Source organism: Argiope bruennichi, chromosome 9, assembly GCF_947563725.1.
Source record: "Argiope bruennichi chromosome 9, qqArgBrue1.1, whole genome shotgun sequence".
NCBI lineage: Eukaryota > Metazoa > Arthropoda > Arachnida > Araneae > Araneidae > Argiope > Argiope bruennichi.
In genome coordinates, this window is record NC_079159.1 from 101,295,537 (window position 1) to 101,305,217 (window position 9,681).

Here is a 9,681-nt window from a genome sequence, read left to right on the forward strand (position 1 = left end):
CTTGACTCTTAAAATTTCTCTTGAATATAGAAATATTTTGACATTAAATTTTATTTTAGAAGTATAAGAAATGGGATAGTCCATAGTATGTGCGAGAATATTGGATAAAAATACCTAAAATAAATTTAAAAAAAAAAAGATTAATATTAAAAAAATTCTCATTTTTGAGACTCGAACTGAAGACCAGCAAAACTAGGAGGCTCGTTCTGCCGATCTAGCTAGGAAGCGTCGTAACCGGAGAGCGCCTGAATGGTCTCAGACTCTGATTATGCTTATCCACTAAAAGTTTTAAGACTGTGTCAATCTGGTCTAAATGCACAATGCTTTGAATAGGAATGAATTCTGCGATTTGGAAAAGTTCATAGTATGTGTGGGAATAGCGGATAAAAATACCTAAAATAAATTTATAAAAAAAAAGAATAGAATAATATTTTAAAAATTCTCATTTTCGAGACTCGAACTGAAGACCGGCAAAACTAAGTGGCTCGTTCTGCCGATGTAGCCAGGAAGGCTAGTAACCATAGAACGTATGAATGGTCTAAGACTATTATTATGCTTATCCACTAAAAGTTTTAAGACTGTGTCAATCTGGTCTAAATGCACAATGCTTTGAATAGGAATGAATTCTGCGCAAGTGCGTGAACTTGACTCTTAAAATTTCTCTTGAATATAGTAATAACTTGACATTAAATATTATTATAGAAGTATAAGATTTGGAAAAGTTCATAGTATGTGTGGGATTAGCGGATAAAAATACCTAAAATAAATTTATAAAAAAAAGAATACAATAATATTTAAAAAAATTTCATTTTCGAGACTCGAACTGAAGACCAGCAAAACTAAGAGGCTTGTTCTGCCGATCTAGCCAGGAAGCTTCGTACCCGCAGAGCGTCTGAATGGTCTAAGACTCTCATTATGCTTATCCACTAAAAGTTTTAAGACTGTGTCAATCTGGTCTAAATACACATTGCTTTGAATAGGAATGAATTCTGCTCATGTGCGTGAACTTGACTCTTAAAATTTCTCTTGAATATAGAAATATTTTGACATTAAATTTTATTATAGAAGTATAAGATTTGGAATAGTTCATAGTATGTGCTAGAATAATGGATAAAAATAACTAAAATAAATTTTTAAAAAAAGAAAAGAATAATATTAAAAAAATTCTCGTTTTCTAGACTCGAATTGAAGACCAGCAAAACTAATAGGCTCGTTCAGCCGATCTAGCCAGGAAGGCTCGTACCCGTAGAACGTCTGAATGGTCTAAGACTCTCATTATGCTTATCCACTAAAAGTTTTAAGACTGTGTCAATCTGGTCTAAAAGCACAATGCTTTGAATAGGAATGAATTGTGCGCATATGCGAGAACTTGACTCTTAAAATTTCTCTTGAATATAGAAATAATTTCACATTAAATTTTATTATAGAAGTATAAGATTTGGAAAAGTTCATAGTATGTGTGGGAATAGCGGATAAAAATACCTAAAAAAAATTTATAAAAAAAATGAATAGAATAATATTTAAAAAATTCTCATTTTCGAGACTCGAACTGAAGACCAGCAAAACTAAGAGGCTCGTTCTGCCGAACTAGCCAGGAGGCTTCGTACTCGTAGAACGTCTGAATGGTCTAAGACTCTCATTATGCTTATCCACTAAAAGTTTTAAGACTGTGTCAATCTGGTATACATGCACAATGATTTGAATAGGAATGAATTCTTTGCATGTGCGTGAACTTGACTCTTAAAATTTCTCTTGAATATAGAAATATTTTGACATTAAATTTTATTTTAGAAGTATAAGAAATCTGATAGTCCATAGTATGTGCGAGAATAATGGATAAAAATACCTAAAATAAATTTTTAAAAAAAAAAGATTAATATTAAAAAAATTCTCATTTTCGAGACTCGAACTGAAGACCAGCAAAACTAAGAGGCTCGTTCTGCCGATCTAGCTAGGAAGCGTCGTAACCGGAGAGCGCCTGAATGGTCTCAGACTCTGATTATGCTTATCCACTAAAATTTTAAAACTGTGTCAATCTGGTCTAAATGCACAATGCTTTGAATAGGAATGAATTCTGCGATTTGGAAAAGTTCATAGTATGTGTGGGAATAGCGGATAAAAATACCTAAAATAAATTTATAAAAAAAAGAATACAATAATATTTAAAAAAATTCTCGTTTTCGAGACTCGAACTGAAGACCAGCAAAACTAAGAGGCTTGTTCTGCCGATCTAGCCAGGAAGCTTCGTACCCGCAGAGCGTCTGAATGGTCTAAGACTCTCATTATGCTTATCCACTAAAAGTTTTAAGACTGTGTCAATCTGGTCTAAATACACATTGCTTTGAATAGGAATGAACTCTGCGCATGTGCGTGAACTTGACTCTTAAAATTTCTCTTGAATATAGAAATATTTTGACATTAAATTTTATTATAGAAGTATAAGATTTGGAATAGTTCATAGCATGTGCTAGAATAATGGATAAAAATAACTAAAATAAATTTTTAAAAAAAGAAAAGAATAATATTAAAAAAATTCTCGTTTTCTAGACTCGAATTGAAGACCAGCAAAACTAATAGGCTCGTTCAGCCGATCTAGCCAGGAAGGCTCGTACCCGTAGAACGTCTGAATGGTCTAAGACTCTCATTATGCTTATCCACTAAAAGTTTTAAGACTGTGTCAATCTGGTCTAAAAGCAAAATGCTTTGAATAGGAATGAATTGTGCGCATGTGCGAGAACTTGACTCTTAAAATTTCTCTTGAATATAGAAATAATTTGACATTAAATTTTATTATAGAAGTATAAGATTTGGAATAGTTCATAGCATGTGCTAGAATAATGGATAAAAATAACTAAAATAAATTTTTAAAAAAAGAAAAGAATAATATTAAAAAAATTCTCGTTTTCTAGACTCGAATTGAAGACCAGCAAAACTAAGAGGCTCGTTCTGCCGATCTAGCCAGGAAGCGTCGCACTCGTAGAACGTCTGAATGGTCTAAGACTCTCATTATGCTTATCAACTAAATGTTTTAAGACGGTGTCAATCTGGTCTAAAAGCACAATGCTTTGAATAGAAATGAATTCTGCGCATGTGCGTGAACTTGACTCTTAAAATATCTCTTGAATATAGAAATAATTTGACATTAAATTTTATTTTAGAAGTATAATATTTGGAATAGTTCATAGTATGTGCTAGAATAATTGATAAAAATACTTAAAATAAATTTTAAAAAAAGAAAAGAAAAATATTTTAAAAATTCTCGTTTTCTAGACTCGAACTGAAGACCAGCAAAACTAAGATTCTCGATCTGCCGATCTAGCCAGGAAGGCTCGTACCCGTAGAACGTCTGAATGGTCTAAGACTCTCATTATGCTTATCAACTAAATGTTTTAAGACGGTGTCAATCTGGTCTAAAAGCACAATGCTTTGAATAGGAATGAATTCTGCGCATGTGCGTGAACTTGACTCTTAAAATATCTCTTGAATATAGAAATAATTTGACATTAAATTTTATTTTAGAAGTATAATATTTGGAATAGTTCATAGTATGTGCTAGAATAATTGATAAAAATACTTAAAATAAATTTTAAAAAAAGAAAAGAATAATATTAAAAAAATTCTCGTTTTCTAGACTCGAACTGAAGACCAGCAAAACTAAGATTCTCGATCTGCCGATCTAGCCAGGAAGGCTCGTACCCGTAGAACGTCTGAATGGTCTAAGACTCTCATTATGCTTATCCACTAAAAGTTTTAAGATTGTGTCAATCTGGTCTACATGCACAATGCTTTGAATAGGAATGAATTCTGCGCATGTGCGTGAACTTGACCCTTAAAATTTCTCTTGAATATGGAAATAATTTGAAATTAAATTTTATTATAGAAGTATAAGATTTGGAAAAGTTCATAGTATGTGTGGGAATAGCGGATAAAAATACCTAAAATAAATTTATAAAAAAAAAAGAATAGAATAATATTTAAAAAATTCTCATTTTCGAGATTCGAACTGAAGACCAGCAAAACTAAGAGACTCGTTTGGCCGATCTTGCCAGGCAGCTTCGTACCCGGAGAGCGTCTGAATGGTCTAAGACTCTTATTATGCTTATCCACTAAAAAGTTTTAAGACTGCGTCAATCTGGTCTCAAAGCACAATGCTTTGAATATTAATGAATTCTGCGCATGTGCGTGAACTTGACTCTTCAAATTTCTCTTGAATATAGAAATAATTTCACATTAAATTTTATTATAGAAGTATAAGATTTGGAAAAGTTCATAGTATGTGTGGGAATAGCGGATAAAAATACCTAAAATAAATTTATAAAAAAATGAATAGAATAATATTTAAAAAATTCTCATTTTCGAGATTCGAACTGAAGACCAGCAAAACTAAGAGACTCGTTTGGCCGATCTAGCCAGGAAGCTTCGTACCCGTAGAACGTCTGAATGGTCTAAGACTCTCATTATGCTTATCCACTAAAAGTTTTAAGACTGTGTCAATCTGGTGTACATGCACAATGCTTTGAATAGGAATGAATTCTTTGCATGTGCGTGAACTTGACTCTTAAAATTTCTCTTGAATATAGAAATATTTTGACATTAAATTTTATTTTAGAAGTATAAGAAATGGGATAGTCCATAGTATGTGCGAGAATAATGGATAAAAATACCTAAAATAAATTTTAAAAAAAAGATTAATATTAAAAAAATTCTCATTTTCGACACTCGAACTGAAGACCAGCAAAGCTAAGAGTCCCGTTCTGCCGATCTAGCCAGCAGGCTTCGTAATCGGAGAGCGTCTGAATGGTCTGAGACTGTCATTATGCTTATCCACTAAACGTTTTAAGACTGTGTCAATCTGGTCTAAATGCACAATGCTTTCAATAGGAATGAATTCTGCGATTTGGAAAAGTTCATAGTATGTGTGGGAATAGCGGATAAAAATACCTAAAATAAATTTATAAAAAAAAAGAATAGAATAATATTTAAAAAATTCTCATTTCCGAGACACGAACTGAAGACCAGCAAAGCTAAGAAGCCCGTTCTGCCGATCTAGCCAGGAAGGCTCGTACCCGTAGAACGTCTGAATGGTCTAAGACTCTTATTATGCTTATCCACTAAAAGTTTTAAGACGGTGTCAATCTGGTCTAAATGCACAATGCTTTAAATAGGAATGAATTCTGCGCATGTGCGTGAGCTTGACTCTTAAAATTTCTCTTGAATATAGAAATATTTTGACATCAAATTTTATTATAGAAGTATAAGATTTGGAATAGTTCATAGTAGGTGCTAGAATAATGGATAATAATACCTAAAATAATTTTTTTAAAAAAGAAAAGAATAATATTAAAAAAATTCTCGTTTTCTGGACTCGAACTGAAGACCAGCAAAACTAAGAGGCTCGTTCTGCTGATCTAGCCAGGAAGGCTCGTACCCGTAGAACGTCTGAATGGTCTAAGACTCTCATTATGCTTATCCACTAAAAGTTTTAAGACTGTGTCAATCTGGTCTAAATGCACAATGCTTTGAATAGGAATGAATTCTGCGCATGTGCGTGAGCTTGACTCTTAAAATTTCTCTTGAATATAGTAATAACTTGACATTAAATATTATTATAGAAGTATAAGATTTGGAAAAGTTCATAGTATGTGTGGGATTCGCGGATAAAAATACCTAAAATAAATTTATAAAAAAAAAGAATACAATAATATTTAAAAAATTTTCATTTTCGAGACTCGAACTGAAGACCAGCAAAACTAAGAGGCTCGTTTTGCCGATCTAGCCAGGAAGCTTCGTACACGCAGAGCGTCTGAATGGTCTAAGACTCTCATTATGCTTATCAACTAAATGTTTTAAGACGGTGTCAATCTGGTCTAAAAGCACAATGCTTTGAATAGGAATGAATTCTGCGCATGTGCATGAACTTGACTCTTAAAATATCTCTTGAATATAGAAATAATTTGACATTAAATTTTATTTTAGAAGTATAATATTTGGAATAGTTCATAGTATGTGCTAGAATAATTGATAAAAATACTTAAAATAAATTTAAAAAAAAGAAAAGAAAAATATTTAAAAAATTCTCGTTTTCTAGACTCGAACTGAAGACCAGCAAAACTAAGAGGCTCGATCTGCCGATCTAGCCAGGAAGGCTCGTACCAGTAGAACGTCTGAATGGTCTAAGACTCTCATTATGCTTATCCACTAAAAGTTTTAAGATTGTGTCAATCTGGTCTACATGCACAATGCTTTGAATAGGAATGAATTCTGCGCATGTGCGTGAACTTGACCCTTAAAATTTCTCTTGAATATGGAAATAATTTGAAATTAAATTTTATTATAGAAGTATAAGATTTGGAAAAGTTCATAGTATGTGTGGGAATAGCGGATAAAAATACCTAAAATAAATTTATAAAAAAAAAAGAATAGAATAATATTTAAAAAATTCTCATTTTCGAGATTCGAACTGAAGACCAGCAAAACTAAGAGACTCGTTTGGCCGATCTTGCCAGGCAGCTTCGTACCCGGAGAGCGTCTGAATGGTCTAAGACTCTTATTATGCTTATCCACTAAAAAGTTTTAAGACTGCGTCAATCTGGTCTCAAAGCACAATGCTTTGAATATTAATGAATTCTGCGCATGTGCGTGAACTTGACTCTTCAAATTTCTCTTGAATATAGAAATAATTTCACATTAAATTTTATTATAGAAGTATAAGATTTGGAAAAGTTCATAGAATGTGCGGGAATAGCGGATAAAAATACCTAAAATAAATTTATAAAAAAATGAATAGAATAATATTTAAAAAATTCTCATTTTCGAGATTCGAACTGAAGACCAGCAAAACTAAGAGACTCGTTTGGCCGATCTAGCCAAGAAGCTTCGTACCCGTAGAACGTCTGAATGGTCTAAGACTCTCATTATGCTTATCCACTAAAAGTTTTAAGACTGTGTCAATCTGGTCTAAATGCACAATGCTTTGAATAGGAATGAATTCTGCGATTTGGAAAAGTTCATAGTATGTGTGGGAATAGCGGATAAAAATACCTAAAATAAATTTATAAAAAAAAAGAATAGAATAATATTTAAAAAATTCTCATTTCCGAGACACGAACTGAAGACCAGCAAAGCTAAGAAGCCCGTTCTGCCGATCTAGCCAGGAAGGCTCGTACCCGTAGAACGTCTGAATGGTCTAAGACTCTCATTATGCTTATCCACTAAAAGTTTTAAGACTGTGTCAATCTGGTCTAAATGCACAATGCTTTGAATAGGAATGAATTCTGCGCAAGTGCGTGAACTTGAGTCTTAAAATTTCTCTTGAATATAGAAATATTTTGACATTAAATTTTAATTTAGAAGTATAAGAAATAGGATAGTCCTTAGTATGTGCGAGAATAATGGATAAAAATACCTAAAATAAATTTAAAAAAAGAAGATTCATATTAAAAAAATTCTCATTTTCGAGACTCGAACTGAAGACCAGCAAAACTAAGAGGCTCGTTCTGCCGATCTAGCTAGGAAGCTTCGTAACCGGAGAGCGCCTGAATGGTCTAAGACTCTCATTATACATATCCACTAAAAGTTTTAAGACTGTGTCAATCTGGTCTAAATGCACAATGCTTTGAATAGGAATCAATTCTGCGATTTGGAAAAGTTCATAGTATGTGTGGGAATAGCGGATGAAAATACCTAAAATAAATTTATAAAAAAAAAGAATTGAATAATATTTTAAAAATTCTCATTTTCGAGACTCGAACTGAAGACCGGCAAAACTAAGTGGCTCGTTCTGCCGATGTAGCCAGGAAGGCTAGTAACCATAGAACGTATGAATGGTCTAAGACTATTATTATGCTTATCCACTAAAAGTTTTAAGACTGTGTCAATCTGGTCTAAATGCACAATGCTTTGAATAGGAATGAATTCTGCGCAAGTGCGTGAACTTGAGTCTTAAAATTTCTCTTGAATATAGAAATATTTTGACATTAAATTTTATTATAGAGGTATAAGTTTTGGAAAAGTTCATAGTATGTGCGGGAATAATGGATAAAAATACCTAAAATAAATTTTTTTTAAAAAAAAAAGAATAATGATAAAAAAAAATTCTGATTTTCGGGACTCGAACTGAAGACCAGCAAAACTGAGAGGCTCGTTATGCCGATCTGGCCAAGAAGCTTCGTACTCGAAGAGCGTCTGAATGGTCTAAGATTCTTATTATGCTTATCCACTAAAAGTTTTAAGACTGTGTCAATCTGGTCTAAATACACAATGCTTTGAATAGGAATGAATTCTGCGCATATGCGTGAACTTGACTCTTAAAATTTCTCTTGAATATAGAAATATTTTGACATTAAATTTTATTATAGAGGTATAAGATTTGGAAAAGTTCATAGTATGTGCGGGAATAATGGATAAAAATAGCTAAAATAAATTTTTTTTAAAAAGAAAAGAATAATGATAAAAAAAAATTCTGATTTTCGAGACTCGAACTGAAGACCAGCGAAACTAAGAGGCTCGTTATGCCGATCTGGCCAAGAATCTTCGTACTCGAAGAGCGTCTGAATGGTCTAAGATTCTTATTATGCTTATCCACTAAAAGTTTTAAGACTGTGTCAATCTGGTCTAAATACACAATGCTTTGAATAGGAATGAATTCTGCGCTTATGCGTGAACTTGACTCTTAAAATTTCTCTTGAATATAGAAATATTTTGACATTAAATTTTATTATAGAGGTATAAGATTTGGAAAAGTTCATAGTATGTGCGGGAATAATGGATAAAAATACCTAAAATAAATTTTTTTTAAAAAGAAAAAAATAATATTAAAAAAAATTCTCATTTCCGAGACCCGAACTGAAGGAAAGCAAAACTAAGAGCCTCGTTAAGCCGATCTAGCCAGGAAGCTTCGTACCCGTAGAGCGTCTGAATGGTCTAAGATTCTCATTATGCTTATCAACTAAAAGTTTTAAGACGGTGTCAATCTGGTCTGAAAGCACAATTCTTTGAATAGGAATTAATTCTGCGCATGTGCGTGAAATTGATTCTTAAAATTTCTCTTGAATATAGTAATAACTTGACATTAAATATTATTATAGAAGTATAAGATTTGGAAAAGTTCATAGTATGTGTGGGATTAGAGGATAAAAATACCTAAAATAAATTTATAAAAAAAAAGAATACAATAATATTTAATAAATTTTCATTTTCGAGACTCGAACTGAAGACCAGCAAAACTAAGAGGCTCGTTCTGCCGATCTAGCCAGGACGCTTCGTACCCGTAGAGCGTCTGAATGGTCTAAGACTCTCATTATGCTTATCCACTAAAAGTTTTAAGACTGTGTCAATCTGGTCTAAATACACATTGCTTTGAATAGGAATGAATTCTGCGCATGTGCGTGAACTTGACTCTTAAAATTTCTCTTGAATATAGAAATATTTTGACATTAAATTTTATTATAGAAGTATAAGATTTGGAATAGTTCATAGTATGTGCTAGAATAATGGATAAAAATACATAAAATAAATTTTTTTTAAAAAAAGAAAAGAATAATATTTAAAAAATTTTCATTTTCGAGACTCGAACTGAAGACCAGCAAAACTAATAGGCTCGTTCTGCCGATCTAGCCAGGAAGCTTCATAACCGCAGAGCGTCTGAATGGTCTAAGACTCTCATTATGCTTATCCACTAAA